Source organism: Ovis aries, chromosome 22, assembly GCF_016772045.2.
Source record: "Ovis aries strain OAR_USU_Benz2616 breed Rambouillet chromosome 22, ARS-UI_Ramb_v3.0, whole genome shotgun sequence".
NCBI classification, from domain to species: domain Eukaryota; kingdom Metazoa; phylum Chordata; class Mammalia; order Artiodactyla; family Bovidae; genus Ovis; species Ovis aries.
This window is the reverse complement of record NC_056075.1, coordinates 24,006,543-24,024,463: the sequence shown is the minus strand read 5'-3', so window position 1 is coordinate 24,024,463 and position 17,921 is coordinate 24,006,543. Positions and strand designations below refer to the sequence as shown.

The 17,921-nt window shown below is 46.6% G+C and overlaps 1 protein-coding gene across 3 annotated transcripts in view; it reads left to right on the top strand.

Annotated features, from left to right (window-relative positions):
• SH3PXD2A (SH3 and PX domains 2A) overlaps positions 1-17,921 on the top strand; it is a 255,534-nt gene that overhangs the window by 80,196 nt on the left and 157,417 nt on the right. The gene's annotated exons all lie outside the window — the stretch shown is intronic.

Here is a 17,921-nt window from a genome sequence, read left to right as displayed (position 1 = left end):
TGAGAAGAGCAAAATCCTGCTTGTTCATCAACTTCTGTTTTCCCCAATGCCTAGGACAGTGCCTGAAACAGAGCAGATACTCAGGAAATTGTCATCAAATGAATGGATTGGGTGTGTGGTGAGCTGGCACTGAGAGAAGGGAATGGCCGAGAGAGGCCCACAGCCTTCTTCTCCATGCCACAGACAATATCTGCGTAGCTCCCATTCCCCCTGGTGGGTGCCCGTCTTTGCTTGTAGACTGGACATGCCATTGGGAACACTTGTAAGGATTAGCTGGGACAGAAAGTAACTTTCAACTTTAAAACTACTAGAAAACAACAGTGACAAGTTCGAGAACAAGGTGCATCTGGAAAGCAAGAATATTATGCTAAGAAAACATATGCAATAAATACTAAAAGTGAAATATTAAATGTGAAATACTAGATGTGAAATTAAAAATGTAATTGCAACATAAGACATTCAGTAGAGGGTCTGAGGGGAGGGATAAAGAAATTCTCTAAAAGATTAAAATACAAAACTTGGAAGAAAAGTTAAGATATAGATGATCAACCCAGAAGAGTCAATATCTGTTGAATAGGAGTTCTTACATGAGAGAACAGAGAATATAACAGAGAGGGAGAGAGATTAATGAAAGCAAGTTTTCTAATAATGAAAATCTATTTTGGGTTGAACGTTCTTTTAAATACTTCTGGTTGATCTTTCCAAAGATGGCCACTACATCTCCTGTTCCACATGACTTTTGCAATGAGACTTTGTTACCTCTTTCAGTACAGAATCGGTTTTCTCTGCTCTTAATCCTGTGCTTATCCTGAATCACAGATTTCAATAAGAATATCTTCCACTTGAATATATTCTTATCTGTAAGAAATGCATGATTAAATAGCTAATTATCTTTGTAAAAAAGATTAAAAAATCATGTTCTAATAAGAGAGAGGATGGGAATGAGGTTTGAAGTACCTCTTTCACTCCCTCTTTCCCTTCTTGTTTTCAGTAACATTTTCTTTGGGATAGCACAGATTAGTGACAGAAGAATACATGTCATATTTTCTAGGGGAAATTTTTATTTTCCAGTTTGAATTCTTCTAGTTTGAAAGAATTTGAAATTTTGTTACCATGTATATATATATTACTTACACAAAATATATTTCTGTATTGCTGTAAAATAAATAATGCTATAAAAGAAGATTTTTGTCTTGGAAGAAAGATACCATTTTTTAATGAAAGAAAAGTCTATGCGTGGAAATAAAGTATATCTGGTTTATGGGCGGGGGGGCAGGGAGAAAAATTAGCTAAAATCCTTATGGCAAACTGCTGGCTTTCAAGTTTTAATGTACATGAACTACTTAGCATCTTGTTTAAATGCAGGTCCTAATTCAGCAGGTCTCCCCGGGGTTTGAGATTCTGCATTTCCATCAGCTCTTAGGTTGGTTTCAGGATCACAGCTTGAGTAGTGAGGCTAGGGAGTATTGGAAAGATACATCTGAAGCCCTTCTTCTCCATCCCTTTCTGTTTCTTCCTTCTGTCCAAATGTGGCCAATCTCCCCTTTGGCCATGGTCCACTGTGATCAGATGGGAATTTGACCTGGTGAGTCTGGTGAAGAACACTGCTCCAGCACTTCTAGGAGCTGCCAAGGGTGGTGTGAGTGGCCTCAGAGGGATGGTGTGCTCATCACTGGAGGTGTTCCTGTGAGTTTAAATGGTCATGTGTCAGAGGTGTCATGAGCCCTGTGTGGGGAGGAGGAGGCTCCTCTGTACAGTTTCACCTTGTGCCTCTGTGTGCCTTCTACAAACCTGTGGAACCAGGATCTCAAGTTGGGGCTCATTCACCTGTGACTTTTACAGGTCATCCGGCAAGCTTCAATCCCCACCCTTCTCAGTCCTTCCATTTGGCATTCTAAATGCTGTATGTGTGATTTGGTAGGCAGGGCAGGGGGAGAAGGGGTGAATGCTTGGCTTCAGGAATAGTTCAATCATTTAGGAATATAATGCCTGACTTGATTGGATCTAGGAGTGGGAGGGGGTTCTGCATTTTATATTGTCTTCCCACCTTCAGTTTGGTTCAACAGACTTTGATTTAGAGCTCCTTTGTATTAGTCAGGACAAGTTAATTGCCTTGTAACAAACCCTCAGTGATTCAGTACAGTGAAGGTTTATTTCTTGCTCATGTCATAGACCAAAACAAGCTCTGCTCCAAGTAGTCACTCAGGGAATCCAGACTCTCCCATCTGGTGACTCAATTCCCCATGCATCTGTGTTTCCACCCAGCAAAAGACGGAGGAGAGAGTGCGAAAAATTGCAGGGAGATTTTATGGGTTGCCTGATGGAGGTACACATCACCCCTGCTCATATTCCATCGATCAGAATTCAGTCACATGACTGTACTTCCCAGCAAGGAAGGCTGGGAAATGTAGTCTAGCTGTGTGCCCAGCTATGTGTCAGACATTGTAATGAGCAGTGGGCACAGTTGCTTACAAGAGGCTCACAGGCTTTTGAAAGGAGGCAGATGTATGAACAAATCATTACCATACCGTAGTAAGTGCAGCTCCAGAAGTGTGACTGAACCACAGAAGCAATCTAGAGAAGGGAGTTAAGGAGGGCTAAAGGCCTCAAAGGTGGTGGGTTGGATTCCAGGAGAGAGGGACAGAATGTGCAAAAGCACAGAGCTCTGGAACAGCATGTTGTATCCAAGGAGGATGCTGGCAGGGCATACAGTGTGTGCGGACCTGCAGTAGCAGCAGGACACAAGACTGGAGAGGTCAGGCGGGGCAGAGGTCATGAATGGGCTTGTGTCCCACGGGAGGCTGACAGCCAAGGGCCCGAAGCTGAGATGGAACAGCCAGATGGAGGAGGATCGCAGCAACATCAGGGATGGTATGTGCTTGGCACTCTCCTCCCCAGAACCTTTGGAGAGGTTTGAGGTGTGTTTTAGCCTCTTGTGCTGTGGGGTGTCTGACAGAGGAAGATGTGGGAAGGTGGGCAGGGGCCTGACCCAAGGCACCAGCTGCAGCAGCACCCCTGGGCACTCCCTGGGCCCCTGTGGCTTCTGCCAGGTTCACCCGACAGCCCAGCTCTCACCGGTGGTTTCCAGTAGCTCCGGGGTCACTCAGGCAGGGGAGAGTCAGGCCCTCGGGAAGTGAGGGTGCCATATTGCTAGGGCCAGGCCACAGGGAAGAGCTGGACTCTGCACAGTGATCTCAGCCTCTGTAGCCCATTCTTCATGCTTTCCTTTTACACAAGCCTGGGAGGGGAGAGGCGAGGATGGGGTCCAGAAGTACCCGTACCCTTTTGGAAGAGAGAAGAAAATACGGAAGCGAGACACGTGGAGAAGGGGAGGGAGAGGAAGGCAAGGACGTTGGATTGTCCACTGGGAGCGTCCCACATGGCTTCTTTCCCAGAAGCCACAGGACCTGCTCTGAGATCTCACTGCCTGAACAGCAGTCTGGGCCCAGGACTACCGAGGGTCTGTCCTGGCCTCATCTCTGCCGGGAATGTGCTGTCTTTGCCCCAGACTTTGACCTGACTTTGATCCCATGGCTGGTCAGAGACCACAGTTCTGGGCCATTTGGAGGGATGATCAGGATGAGAGAATGAAGATGCACTGGGGCTGGAGGTATGGTTCAGCCAGAGAGAGAAGGTGGAGGTCTGCCCTCCCTCGGCCCCTTCCTCCTTCCTCACCTCCTTATGGGCCTCTCACTGTTAGTTTTAAAATTAATTTAGGCTGCGGTGGGTCTTCATTGCTGCAATGTGGCCTTTCTCTAGTTGTGGCGAGCGGGGTCCACTCTTCACTGCCATGCATGGGCTTCTCGTTGAGGTGGCTTCTCTTGTTGTGGAGCGCAGGCTCTCGGTGCACGGGCGTCAGTAGTCGTGCCTTGCGGGCCGTAGAGTGCGGGCTCAGTATCTGTGGCATGTGGGCTTAGTTGCTCCACAGCTCGTGGGGATCTTCCTGGACCAGGGATGGAACCTGTGTCCCTTGCATTGCAAGGTGGATTCTTAACCACCAGGGGAACCCCCCTCTCACTCTTCGTTGACAGTCCTTAGGGGTCCAGGCGGGAGAGGGAAGTGTCAGGCAGCTCTGAGACCTTGTGAGGGGTCTCTGGTGAGGTTAGGGGATAGAGAGACACCTCTCCCCAGGAGGGACCAGAGTGACCTTATCCAGGACCCCGCTGGAACTGCCACCCCAGTGTGGGCAGGCTCACCTTAGCTGACCTTATTCTCTGTGGGGAGTGTCTGTGCTGACACCCTGGACCGGTCCCAGGCTTTCTTTGGCGATTCGTCCCTGCACAGATGTCTCCTTCCCCACTGCTCCATCCCATGTCCCGGGCAGACTTGTCTTTCCAGAATTCCACTTTCACATGGTTCCTTCTGCTCAGCATCCTCCAGGGGCTCCCTCTTGCCCTAAAGAGGAAGTCCAAGTTTTTCCTTCTTGTGTCAGATGACTGTCCAGCCAACTTCTTACACCACCCGGCACTCACTCTTGCAAACCCAGCACCCGGCTCCCATAGCCCCCCTGTTTTCCTGGGCATGAGAGGAAGGAGGACCCAGACAGCAGCACAGGGGTGTTGGGAGGAGATCGGAGTGTAGCTCCAATTCCACGGCAGGAAACCACGTCTCAGGCCCTGTGAGTCCTCGGGGAGCTCTGCTCGTTCTCAGAGCCGGGCTTAGAGCTGACAGAATCCAGAATCTCTGACCCAGTCTTTGGTCCCTAGCTTTCCAGGTGATTGGCTGCTCTAGCAATACTCCTTTCCTTCCTAGTCCAGGGAAATGTGGGCCATGTGCGTTGGACTGTGAAGTTACAGGTGAGGGACCCTGAAGTCCTTTCAGCCATCGATAGTGAGGGCAGGGTGTGACTGACAGCCCGGAGCAGCTCCCTCAAAGCAAAAGGGGCTGGAGGAGGAACAGGAAGATCCATCCCACTGGAGCTTCTTTACCTTGGAAAGGGCGACCTCATTTATCAAGCATGTATGTAAGCCAAGCACTGTGCTCACCTGTGTAATCTCATTCAATCCACACACCACAGTGGGGAGGCTGTTTTCACTCACTGCCCCCTTAAAGATGAGAAAACTGGATCCCAGAGTGGTTAAGCGACCCTGTCAGTGTCACATAGCCAAGACGGGATGGAACTGGAACCCTCTGCCCTAGACTCCCACCCCATGCTTTTTCTCCAGAGGTTGTGGGTCTGCATGGTGGAGGTGTGTGGAAGGAGCCCCTTACGTAGTTTCATGGGGGGAGGCAGGGCCGCCTCTGGTTTGGACACTTTCTAGGATAAGGCCATTATGCACATCCCTGCTTCTTCACTCTGCATCTCTCTGTGGGTGTTGCAGGCCCCACCACGTTAATGTCAAATACATCCCAGCCAGCTCCCACGCACCCAATGAGCTGCTGGGAAAGCCAGAGGTCTCCTCCCCAAACAGCCCACGCACAACAGCTGGGCAGCTCCCCAGAGGCCCCTGGAGGTTCACAGTGGGGCCAGGCCTGGCCAAGACACCTCCCAGACCCGTCTGTCCCTCATGGGCTCTGTGCCTCCGTGACCTCAGGGCTGTAGGTTCCCAAGCACTTTTCCTGGCTCTGGGGATACAGGCTAGCGCCATACCAAGAGTGATGCTGGTGACAGCAGTGATAATAATAGCTCACGTGCGGGGGCCGCTAGTCTGTGCCATGCTCTGTGCCAAGTACTTTACACACATTATCCCATCGAATCCTCTCACCCACCCCATCAGGCACATTCTATAACTGTCCTCATTTGGCAGATGAGAAAACTGATTTGAACCCAGATCTGAGTAGCTATGTACCGTTTATTATTATTCACATTTTCCAAAACGTTGTGCAGGCACCTGGTGAGCACAGGAAGAGGCTTTGGGGTAATATATGGGCTAATTCTTTCTCTTTTTGTAGTTATGCATTGTTTCAATGTGTGCTAGGGTTAGGGGGTGAAGTCTTATGTGTTCCCCAAATGTGTATGTTGAAGCTGAAATCCCTAGCACCTCAGAATGTGACCTTATTTGGAAATAGGCTTGTTGCAGATGCAATTAGTTAAGATGAGGTCATGCTGGTGGGCCCCTAATCCAATGACTGATATCCTTATAAAAAGGAGAAATTTGGACACAGGCAGGCACACAGGGAGAACGCCATGTGAAGATGAAGCCAGAGACGGGGTGATGTTTCCATAAGCCAAGGAACACTGAAGATTGCCAGCAAATCACAGAAACTAGGGGAGAGGCATGGAGCAGAGCCTCCCTCACAGACCTCAGAGGGAGCTAGCCCTGCCAGCCCCTTGTTCTCAGACTTCTGGACTCCAGAACTGAAACAATGTATTTCCATTGTTTAAGCCATTCAGTTTGTGATGTTTTGTTGTGGTGACCCTAGCAAGTTAATCCAGTTAGAATATGAGTATGAGTGTGTGTGTGTGTGTGTGTGTGTGTGTGTGTGTGTGTGTGTGTGTGTGTGTGTGTGTGTGTGTGTGTGTAGCTCAGCTGGTAAAGAATCTGCCTGCAATACAGGTGACCCTGGTTTGGTTCCTGGGTCAGGACAATCCCCTGGAGAAGGGATAGGCTACTCACTCCAGTATTTTTCAGCTTCCCTGGTGGCTCAGATGGTAAAGAATCCACCTGCAATGCAGGAGACCTGGATTCCATCCCTGGGTTGGGAAGATGCTCTGGAGAAGGAAATGGTAACCCACTCCAGTCTTGTTGCCTGGAGAATCCCCATGGACAGAAGAGCCTGGAGGGCTACAGTCCATGCGGTCACAAGAGTCGGACACGACTGAGCAACTGAGCACAGCACACACATATAGTTTGTGTATACACACACACACACACACACACACACACCAATACACTTATGATTTCATAGATATTATTGCTTTGGATGTGACTTTTGATAGGCTGAATAATGCTCCCTCACAGAGATGTCCCTATTCTAATTCCTGGAACCTGGGCTTGTTACCTTCTGTGGTGAAAGGAGCTTTTTAGATTTGATTAAGGATCTTGGAAGGGGGAGAGTATTCTCGATTATCCAGGTGAGCAGGAGGGGCAGGAGATTCAGAGGAGGAGGTGTGGCAGTGAAAGCAGAGATTGTTGGGCTTTGAAGATGGAGGATGGGGCCATGAGCCCAGAAGTATGGGTGGCCTCTGGAAGCTGAAAATGGCAAGGAAACCAAGTCTCCACGCTGAGCTTCAGGAAGGAAACAGCTCTGCTGACACCTGGAATTTAGCCCCTTAGGACTCATTTTATACTTCTGACCTGAGCTCTAAGAAAATTAGTTTGTGTTGTTTTAAGGCACTGAGCTGTAGTAAGTTGTTATAGCAGTCACAGGAAACTAATATACAACAAAAATAACTATTTAAGTTTTTCCAGAAAGGGACTCAAAGAAAAGTAATAGATAAATTGTAGTAGTGGTATCGATCCCATGTAGGGAAGGGGGCTTGTGCCTACATTTGGGGGACTCTGTGCTGCCCTACCTCCAGGGGGAACTGTATCATTTGGGGAAACCCCATGGCCTGGGCTTCACTCCAGCCTATCACTCCTTGGCTCTGTGTTGTTGAGCAAGTTACCTAACTTCTCTGTGCGCCTGTCTCCTTGCCTATGAAACACAGAGTGAACCGCACCTACTTTGTTTGCAGCACGTAGTAATCATTCTGTTTTGCCTCAATCATTGCTCAATATTCTAATCTTCTCTGATTCTCTTAACAGCCCCGAGAGGCTGGCAGGGGAGGATTGATTCGTGGATCATTTTTGAGCACCCGGCTTCTGCTCTTCACTTGCTTCTTCATGATTGTTCATAGTGGGTGCAGAGGCCAGGGAACTTGTGAGCTTGTGAACCACCCCACCCCTGGGTCTCCTTCGTCAGCAGACCTCAGCTCTGGGAGGGCAGGAGCGCCCCTAGCATCAATGTTGCAGAGTCAGACTCAGAATCAAGGAACCGTTGCTTGAGAGTGTGTTGTATTTGTGCACACGATGACAAGCCGGTGCTTCCTGGAGAGGGGACCTTGGGGTAAGCCAGGCCAAATTGAGGTGCATGGGCTCCCTGGGGAGGATAACAATTTGACGTTGCCTTCAAATTGGTGGTCTTTAAAAATGTGTTGAGAATGTCTTCAGCATCTGTGGGAAGGTGTCGGGGGAAAGTGGAGAAGGGCCCTGGTAGTACCCAAAGCCTCCTCTGTTGCCCTGAGTTGTTCATCTCAGACCCTCAGCAAAGCAAAGCACCCACCTGTTTCCAGACTCAGCACTTAGACAGCAGTTTAGTGAGTAAGGGCTATTACTCAAGCAGGCATCTGGGGCATCTCACCTGCCATCCCCCACTGCAGAGTCTCCATCCACATGCAGTACCAGCCTCGAGATGAGCTCTGGAATGGATTCCTTCTCCACGTCGTCATTTTCTCGGATGCTTTCAGATGCCATGACTGCACCACCCCCGTCCTTGTGGAGCGGGACACCAGGCCTCTGCCTGTATCCTGCTCTGGGGCCAGCTGTGTGGTCATCCCCAAACCACTGGAATAAATGATCAGAGGGGCCTCCACCCCTGATCCCACCACTTTCTCCAGCACATGGCGGCGTTTCATGGAATTCATGACGAGTCATTGCGCTCCAGTCTGGGTGCTTCCTCTAGCAGTCCTGAAGCTCCCACTGCCCAGCCTTTGTATTGGCCGTTTTCCCCACTGGAATGCCCTCTTGCCCTTTCTCCACCTCCCCTTTGTGCAAGGCTTACACCTAGCGTGTCCTTCTCTGAGAAGTCTGCTTTGCTTCCTCCAGCCATACGAGTCTTGTGCTTTCCTGAGCCCCATCACATGCTTTTTATGCCTCTCAGAAGCCTGGCACTCATCTAACACTACTGGCTAAGCCTCTTGTGCCCGTGTGGCTTTCCCAGCTCCCAGTCACATCATGGACCGTGATGTATACGCTTCCCGAATCCCACCCATTCAGTGCCTGGAACATCATGGTAATGGCTTGGTTGGGAAGGGATTTGAAGTCATGAAAGCTTGCACGCTTTCCAGAAAATGTTCAAGGACGACTTCTTAGGCTTGTTAAGGACTCTGGGACCCAGGATGGGCTCTCTCACAAAGCTGGCACGTGTACCAACACCCTGAGTCTTCAGTGTGGCTTGTGCCCATGCCCCAGCCACCAAATGCATCCAAGGAAGGTAGCTCCTTGCCAGGGTGGAGGGGTCCTCTCTACCCTTTGTCTCTTCTGCTGCTGCTTCCGGGATACCTAAGGTGTCGAGTCTGTTCCCCAAAGACTCTAGTGGGTTTGGCAAGAGAGCCTGTATCCTTCCTATCCATCCACCCTCAACCTCTCCTTATCTTGGGAACTCTCTGAGCAGCTGCCAGGCTGCCTCGTGGCTGTGCTGCCCCTTTCTGTGTACAGAACATGTCTCCTACAGCATCTTCTCTGGGTCCTCGTATCTTCCCTGTGAGTTGCATCATCTTCCCCCGTTGCACAGACAAGAATAAGTGCCTTGCACAGGGTCACTGTTCAGCCAGTGCCGTTTGGAGCCCAGGCTCCAGACTCGAATGCTGTGCTGAGGGCTCTGTGTGTGGCTGCTCCTGGGGTGACAAAGAGAGAATTGTCATGACTCCTCTCTGCTGTAGAGCCCTGGTGTCTTATTCTTTCTTTTTTTATTGTGCTGAAATATGCATAACATCAATCTTACCATTTTTGTAGTATGGTAAAATACACATAAAACTTATTTTCACCTTTTTAAAAACGAAATCTTTTAACAAATTATTTATTGATTTATTTGACTGCGTTGGGTCTTAGTTGGAACACTCGGGATCTCTGTTTCATCATGCGGGATCTTCTCTTGCACCGCAGTCTCAGTGGTTGTGACACGTGGGCTTCGTTGCTCTGTGGCGTGTGGGAATCTCAGTTCCCCAACCCGGGATGGAACCTCTGTCCACTGCATTGCAAGGCAAATCCTTAACCATTGGACCACAAGGAAAGTCCCTCATTTTAACCTTTTTTAAGTGTACAGTTCATCGGCATTAAGTACATTTACACTGATGTGCGGCCATCACCACCATACTTCACAACTTTTCATCTTAGTTTCTCCTTCAAGTCCTAGTGTCTTATACCTTCTAGGGGTTAGTTCCTTTTTAATCCAGGTGTCACAACCCTTCAAGAGCCAAAGGCGTGCATCTTTGGAGGGTTTTTTTTTTTTTTTCCAATTTTTAAAGTTGTAGTCTATATATAACTTTCGTTGTGAGTACTGACTTTTTACCCCTTTCTGTCTGTATGCCTCTCATTTATTTCTCTTGTGTTAATACCTTGGGAGGCAGCATAGATCCAATAACAGATGGAAGTAGTGGAGAGCGTGCTTGTTTTATCCCAGTGTTTCTTCACTGAGGAGTGTTGTAGGTAAATGTCCTCAGATCAAGAAAGTTTGCTCCCATTTCCTGTTTGCCACATTAAAAAAAAATCATAAATAGGTGTTGAGTTTTATCAAAGAATGATTATGTAGTTTTTATCCTTTACCTGATAAATGTGGCAAATTACATTAATAGATATCTTCTAAGTATGTGCCATTCCTACACCTTCAGTGAAATTTCATAGAAATGGGACTCTAGTGGTAGAATTTCTGAATCCTGTCTTTCACTCACTTGATTCATTCAGACTATGGTAGTCAAGAGACCGGTGTCTGTAGCCAGATTGCCTGGGTTCAAATCCCAGTTCCACATCTTGTTTTATAGGCAGGTTATTTAATCTCTCTGTTTGGTCGTTTCTTTCTCTGGGAAATAGGGTATTAATAGTACCTACCTCAAAGAGTTGGTATGAGAATTGAGATGAGCAGGTGCCTAACCACTTGCCTGGTGGCCCAGATAGTAAGGAATCTGCCTGCAGTGGAGGAGACCCTGGTTCGATCTCTGGGTTGGGAAGATCCCCTGGAGAAGGGAATGGCTGCCCACTCCGGTATTCTCGCCTGGGGAATTCCATGGACAGAGATCCTGGTGGGCTATAATCTATGGGGTTGCAGAGTCGGACACGACTGTGCGACTAATACTTTGGGCTTCCCTGGTACCTCAGTCGGTAAAGAATCTGCCTGCAGTGCAGGAGACCTGGATTCAATCCCTGGAGCAGGAAGATCCCCTGGAGAGGGAAAGAAGGAAATGACAACCCACTCCAGTATTCTTGCCTGGAGAATCTCACGGACTGAGGATCCTGGTGGGTCCATGGGCTCGAGAGAGTCGGACATAGCTTAGCGACTAAACCACCACCAAGTGCCTAACACAAACTCAGTTCTCAATAAATCTTATTTTTATCATCAAGCATTTATACCAGGACCTGTGGTAGGTGCTGGGAACTCATGGTTAGGGTAACTACATGGCTCCATTAACCAGTACAGTCTCGGAAGTCCTATTTTGTACCTTTTATCCTGACATAATTATTAATAGTGTTCCTTTTCGCTCTCCGTAGCTTCCCATTTTGGATGATAAGGTTTTTGATCGCCGACTGATAGATGAAGAGGTCAGTGTAATGTGGAGGGTCTGGATAGACTTTGTAGCTGAGGTTCCCTAATGTGAAGCAGAATTGGGGTTGGAATCAAGACAGAGAACTTTCTGGCCCCCACAGGCATCTCACTCAGCCTTTTCCTTGTCTTTTTGTTTGCATTTTTTTCCAGCAAGAAATCTGCAGTCATCATTAGCTTTATTCCCCTGAATGTAAAAATGTCTTTTTTCCTATGGTTGCTTTTAAGATTTTTCTCTTTATTACTGATTTTTTAGTAACCTGCTTATGATGTGCCTTGGTATAGTTTTCTTTATGTTTCTTGACTTTGCAGTTGAATTGCATAGGAAGGGGTCTATGAGTCCAAAGAAGAAAGGAAATTTAAAAAAAATTTGAACATAGTGAAAACACAGTATATGAAAATTTGTGGGTCACAGCTAAAGTACTATTTAGAGAGAAAACTATCATCATGATATGTCTGAATTTTAAAAGAAAGTTTAAAATCAATCATCTGAATTTTCACTTTAAGAAAAAAACTGTAAACCTAAATTAATTAGAAGAAAAGACATTATGAGAACAAAACAATAAAATAAAAGCTAGAAAATAGTAAAAAAAAACCTAACAGAACCCAAGTCGGCTCTTTGAAAAGATTAATAAAACTGATAAACTCCTACTAAGAACAACCAAAGAGAGAAAAGACACATTACCCATATCAGGAGAAAGAGAAGATACTACTTCAGGTGAAATAATAATAAGGGAGTGTTAGTAACAGTCATTAAATCCAATAAGACAACATGGACAAAGTCTCTGGAAAACACAACTTTTTCAAAGCTGACTCAACAAGAAAAAGAAAAATGTTAAGTGCCTTTATACCTGTTAAAGAAATTGAATTCATAATCAAATACTTTCCTGCAAGGAAAGCTCCAAATCCACATAGTTTCACTGATGAACTCTATCCAGCATTCAAGGATGAAATAATACCATTCTTACACTCAGAAAGATGGAATAGTTTCTAACTCACTGTATAAAGTGAGCATAATCTTGATATCAAAACCTGATGAGAACATTATAAGAAAGGAAAATATCAGAATACCATGAACGTGGATGCAGATTTTTTCTTAAAAATATTTAGCAAATCAAGTCCAGCAGTGTATAGAAAGAATAATATACCATAACCAAGTAGAATTTATCTCAAAAATGCAACTTGGTTCAACATTTCAATATCGGTATATTTCACTATATTGGCAGACTATAGGAGAAAAAATGCATCAGTCGATTCAGTAAAAGCATTTGACAAAATTCAGCACTCATTTATAATAATGATTTTTTTTTTTAACATCTCAGTAAACTAGAAATCAAAGAAAGCTTTCTTATCCTGGGCATCTATAAAGAACCTGCTAGTATCATCTTACTTCCTGGTGAAAGACTGAGTATTTTCCTCTTAAGATTGGAATAAGGCAGGACTTCCCTAATGGTCCAGCTGTTGAGACTCTACGCTTCCGCTGCAGGGCGTGCATAGCTTTGATCCTGGTCAGGGAACTAACATCCAGCATTCCACTCCATATGGCACCTCCCAAAAAAGATTGGAATAAGGCAAGAGTGTTCTCTTTTACTTCTTTTATTCAGCATGGTCCTGGACATTGTAGCCAATGAAATAAGAAAAGACATACATGTTGGAAATAGAAAGATATATAATGGTCTTTTTTTCCCCCCTGAAATGACTGTCTATGTAGAAAATGCTAAGAAATCTGCAAAAGACAAAAATACCTATTAGAATCAATAAATAATTTTAACAAAGTTGCAGGATACACGTTCAAGATGCAAAAGCCAATTGTATATTTGTATACTATTAGCAGCAAACAATTAGAAAATGAACATGTCAAACACTGTTAATAACAGTTTCAAAACACATAAAACTTATCACATCAAGAGAATGACAAGACAAGCTACAGATTGGGAGTAAATATTTGCAAAGACATGTCAGATAGATGACTGTTATCCAAAATATATAAAGACCTCTTAAAATTTAACAATGAGAAAATGAGCAGCCTGACTAATAAATAAAGATCTTAACAGATGCCTCACCAAAGATATATAGATGGCAGATAAGCATATGAAGCAGTGCTCAACATTGTCTGTCATTAGGAAATTGCAAATTAAATCTACAAAATCCCATCATGACGCACCTGTATCAGAATAGTGAGAACCCAAGGGACTGACAATACCAAGTGTTGGCAAGGATATAGAGTAACAAGAACTTGCATTCATTGCTGGTCACGGCGCAAGATGGTGCAGCCACTTTGGAAGATAGTTTTTTTTACAAAACTAAACGTACTCTTACCATGCAGTTCGGCAATCATCCTCCAAATGGGCTCAAAACTATGTCCACACAAAAACCTGCACATGGATGTTTTCAGCAGCATTATTAATAATTGCCAAAACTTAGACACAACCAAGAAGTCCTTCAGTAGGTGAGCAGGTAAATAAGCTGCAGTACATGCACAAGATGGAATTCTGCTGCTGCTGCTGCTGCTGAGTCGCTCCAGTCGTGTCCAACTCTGTGCGACCCCATAGACGGCAGCCCACCAGGCTCCCCCGTCCCCGGGATTCTCTAGGCAAGAACACTGGAGTGGGTTGCCATTTCCTTCTCCAGTGCATACGAGTGAAAAGTGAAAGTGAAGTCGCTCAGTCGTTAGCGACCCCATGGACTGCAGCCTACCAGGCTCCTCCAGCCATGGGATTTTCGAGGCAAGAGTACTGGAGTGGGGTGCCACTGCCTAATCAGTGTTAAAAAGAAATGAACTATCAAGCCATGAGAAGACATGGAGGAAACTTAAATGCATATTGGACATTTAAAAAAGTAAAGAATCTATTTCGAAAAGACTACATAGTGTATGATTCCAACTCTGTGATCTTGTAGTAAAGGCAAAACTATGGAAATAGTAAATTCCAGTGGTTGCTGGAATTAGTGGAAAGGGGATGAGTCGGTGGAGCACAGAGGTTTTTTAGGGCCGTGAAACTACTCTATATGATACTATCATGGTGGGCACACGTGATACATTTGTCCAAACCTATCAAATGAGCAATATCAAAAACAAACCATAGGGTGAACTATGGACTTTGGATGATAGTTCTTTGTCACTGTAGGTTCATCGATTGCAATTAATGTGCTGGTCTGGTCTGGGATTTTGATGCGGGAGACTGGGAATGTACTCAGTGAGGAAGTCCATGAGAATTCTCTATACTTTCTGCTTCATTTTGCTTTGAACCTAAAACTTCTCTTTAAAAGTCTATTAAAAAGAAAACTTATATAAAGCTACAGTTATCAAGATGGAGCGGCACAGGCATAGGCTAGATATATAGATCAAAGGGATAGAATTGAGAGGTCGGGAATAAACCCATACATCTATCTTGAACTGGTTTTCTGCAAAGGCACCAAGACTATTCAAGAGGAAGGATCTCCGCTTGAGGGCAATGAGATGAACTTGTACCAAAAAGTCTCAAAAAACTATGTGAAGTGCTGAAATGGGGACTGTTGGAATTCACAGAGTCCTATTGTGACCAGGGGTGCTGTTAGAATTCACAGAGAGGAAGAGTGACCTTAGGCTGGATGGTCAGGGGCTTCCCAGTGTAGATATTTCCTGATACTTTCATCAAAGAAGGAAGGGATGAGGACGTACATTTCAGAACGTGAAGGATGAGAACTTTAAGAAAAGTCATACAATGTATGGCTATCATCCCTGTCTGTTTCTGTGATTCTTCCTGTGGTCCTGCGTCTAACACAGGGCCTGGTGAACCCGTAGAACAGACAAGCCATGATCTCTGAATCCCCAGGGAGATGAGGTGACTTTGCCTCTTCAGACATGATTGAAGCGACTTAGCAGCAGCAAGGGGGATCTCTAGATCAGGGAACCCACCAGCCTCTTGTAGAAACGAATGTTCCCTTTGTTCCTGAGCTGGAAATGGTCACAAGCATTGGGGCCTCAGAGCTGGAGTCGCTGGGAACTCCACCCACTCGGAAGGGCGAGGAGCCGAACTCTTGGGTTACAGATGTGCCCCAGCTGGGTCTGGGGCCCACCCCTCTCCCTCCCCAGTGTTTATTGCTGCTCAGCCCTGCTCAGGGAGAGCTGCCGAATCAGCTTTCTCTGGCCGGGGCTGGCTCTTGGAGCCGAGCTGTCCTGTATCTCTCGCACTATCCACCCCTTAGATAAACAGCCTGGCGTCCTCCACACGCTGCAGAGCTCTGATGTGGTTGCTCAGGGCTTCCTCAGCCAAACGCCTCTTGCTCTGAGAGGGACCCTGGCAACGGGCCCTGCTTTTCCTCCAGCCCAAGTCAGGCCCTTGCTGGAGTGACAGGAGAATCCACTTCCTGCCCAAAAAGGTGGCCGCAGCAGAATTCTCTGAGGGGCGGAGCTTCCTTCCTCATGGCCCACACACCCAGGCTTCCTCCCCAGGGAAGGTCTGGGCAGCTTCTTCATCAGACAGCCCCCCTCAGCCTTCCTTTCATGTGACTTTTCTCTATCAGACTCTCGTCCTGCAAATTAGACACCCACCAGGTTATACAACTCCGCTTCCCCGGTAGCTCAGCAGTAAAGATTCCTCCTGCAAAGCAGATGTGGGTTCAATCTCTAGGTGGGAAGATTCCCTGGAGAAGGAAATGGCAACCCTCTCCAGTATTCTTGCCTGGGAAATCCCACGGACAGAGGAGCCTAGAGGGCTAAGTCCAGGGGTCGCAGAAGAGTCGGGCATGACTTAGCGACTAAACAACAACAGGTTATCGAACCCACTTTGCAGCCCACCTGGCCCCAGGTGGGGGGACATTCACCTTGTGTATTACACGTGACGGCAGATGTTTATCCCCAGCCCTGACGTGCTGTGCACGAGCCACACCACTGACTGGTGAGGTCTTGCAAGCCCCCCATGCTGAGTAAACTCAGCTGGCCGCCTGTATTTGGTTTACTCTGGAGTCTGAGCCAGAGGATTTGCTTTCTTTGAAAGGTGACCTGTAGGCAGAGAAAATGTCACCAGCATCTGGTTAGCAGTGCGTTGCCTTCCTGTGGCCAGTAAGCCCTGGAGAAGACCAGGAGGATAGATGCTGAGGCTGAGCAGTGGTGGTGGGATCAGATGACAGGTGTAGCTGGGATCCGCACCTGAGGGCGGCAGGTCAGCTGGGTGCTTACAGCTCTGGGGAGGGCCCACCTGACCCAGTACTTTAATTATATGGGCTTGTCTTGGCCTCAGAGGGACTCCGATTAAGACAGAGGTGGGGGAAGAGGAAAAGCTATAATGGAAGGAGGAGATGGGAGAGAGGCCAGCTGCCTAGCATCCTCAAGAGGCCTTCTGAGGAAAAACTCAAATCTGCGGGGCTGTCAAATGACCCCTCCCTTCCAGGAGGCACATGAACCCGGTGGGGAGAGGTCAGGCTGCTTTGGCAAGGAAGGCACAGGGAATGGGACCATCACTCTGCCAAGACAGAGCTGGCCTCACCTCCTACAGGAAGTCTTCCCTGACCTCTCCCTTCAGGTCCCACAGGATGCTGGTCATACATCCTCACCATTCCCCGTCACTCCAGAACTTGCTTGTCTGTCTCTAGCACCAGGACAAAGCTTCACAGACCTCTGGGCAGAGCCCAGGAAACTGCAATTTTAATAGACGCCTCCCTCCGCCAGGGCATCGGGTTTGAACAGACTTTAAGCTATGCTTTGAGAACCATCTTGCTCTAGAGCAGCCTGTCCATAGTATATAATGTAATATCAATATAATATCCAAATATAATATCAACCATATTTAAATTTAAATTCTTCTAGTAGCTATGTAAAATCATAAAACAGGTAAAATTATTTTAAGAGTATTTTTACTTAAGCTTTCATATCCAGAATATTATCATTTCAACATACAATCAGTACAAACATTGTTAATGAGATATTTCACTTTTTTTGTTTCGTACTAAGTCTTTGACACCTGGCACATATTTTACACATACAGGGCATCTCAATTTGCATGGGCCATATTTCAACAGCCACATGCGGGTGGTGACTGCAACATGAGACAGCTCTAGAGCTTTGTTGCTGAATGTGACCGTGGACCAGCAGTTTCGGCATCACCTGAACTTGGTGGAAATGGAGGATCTCGGGCCCCTGCCTGGACCCACTGAATCAGCACCTGCTTTTTAACATGTTGGCAGAGGTGCTTTGTATGTGTGTTGAAGGCAGTGAAGCCCTGCTCCAGATGGAGACCATGAGCTCCTTGGTGTAGAGACTGTGATGTAACTCATTTCTAGCCCCTCACAGAGGGCTGGCATCTAGAAGGCACACGGCCAATGTTTTGAGAGGAAAGAAAGGACCACGTGAATCTTCCCCTGCCTACTTCTCTTGGCATCACCTTCCCTATGCATTGTTGGTGAGAATCTCAGAATCCTAGGTCTGAAAAAGAATTTAGCAGTCAGCAAACAAATGTAGATCAGAGCAGATAAGCAACTTAAAGTTT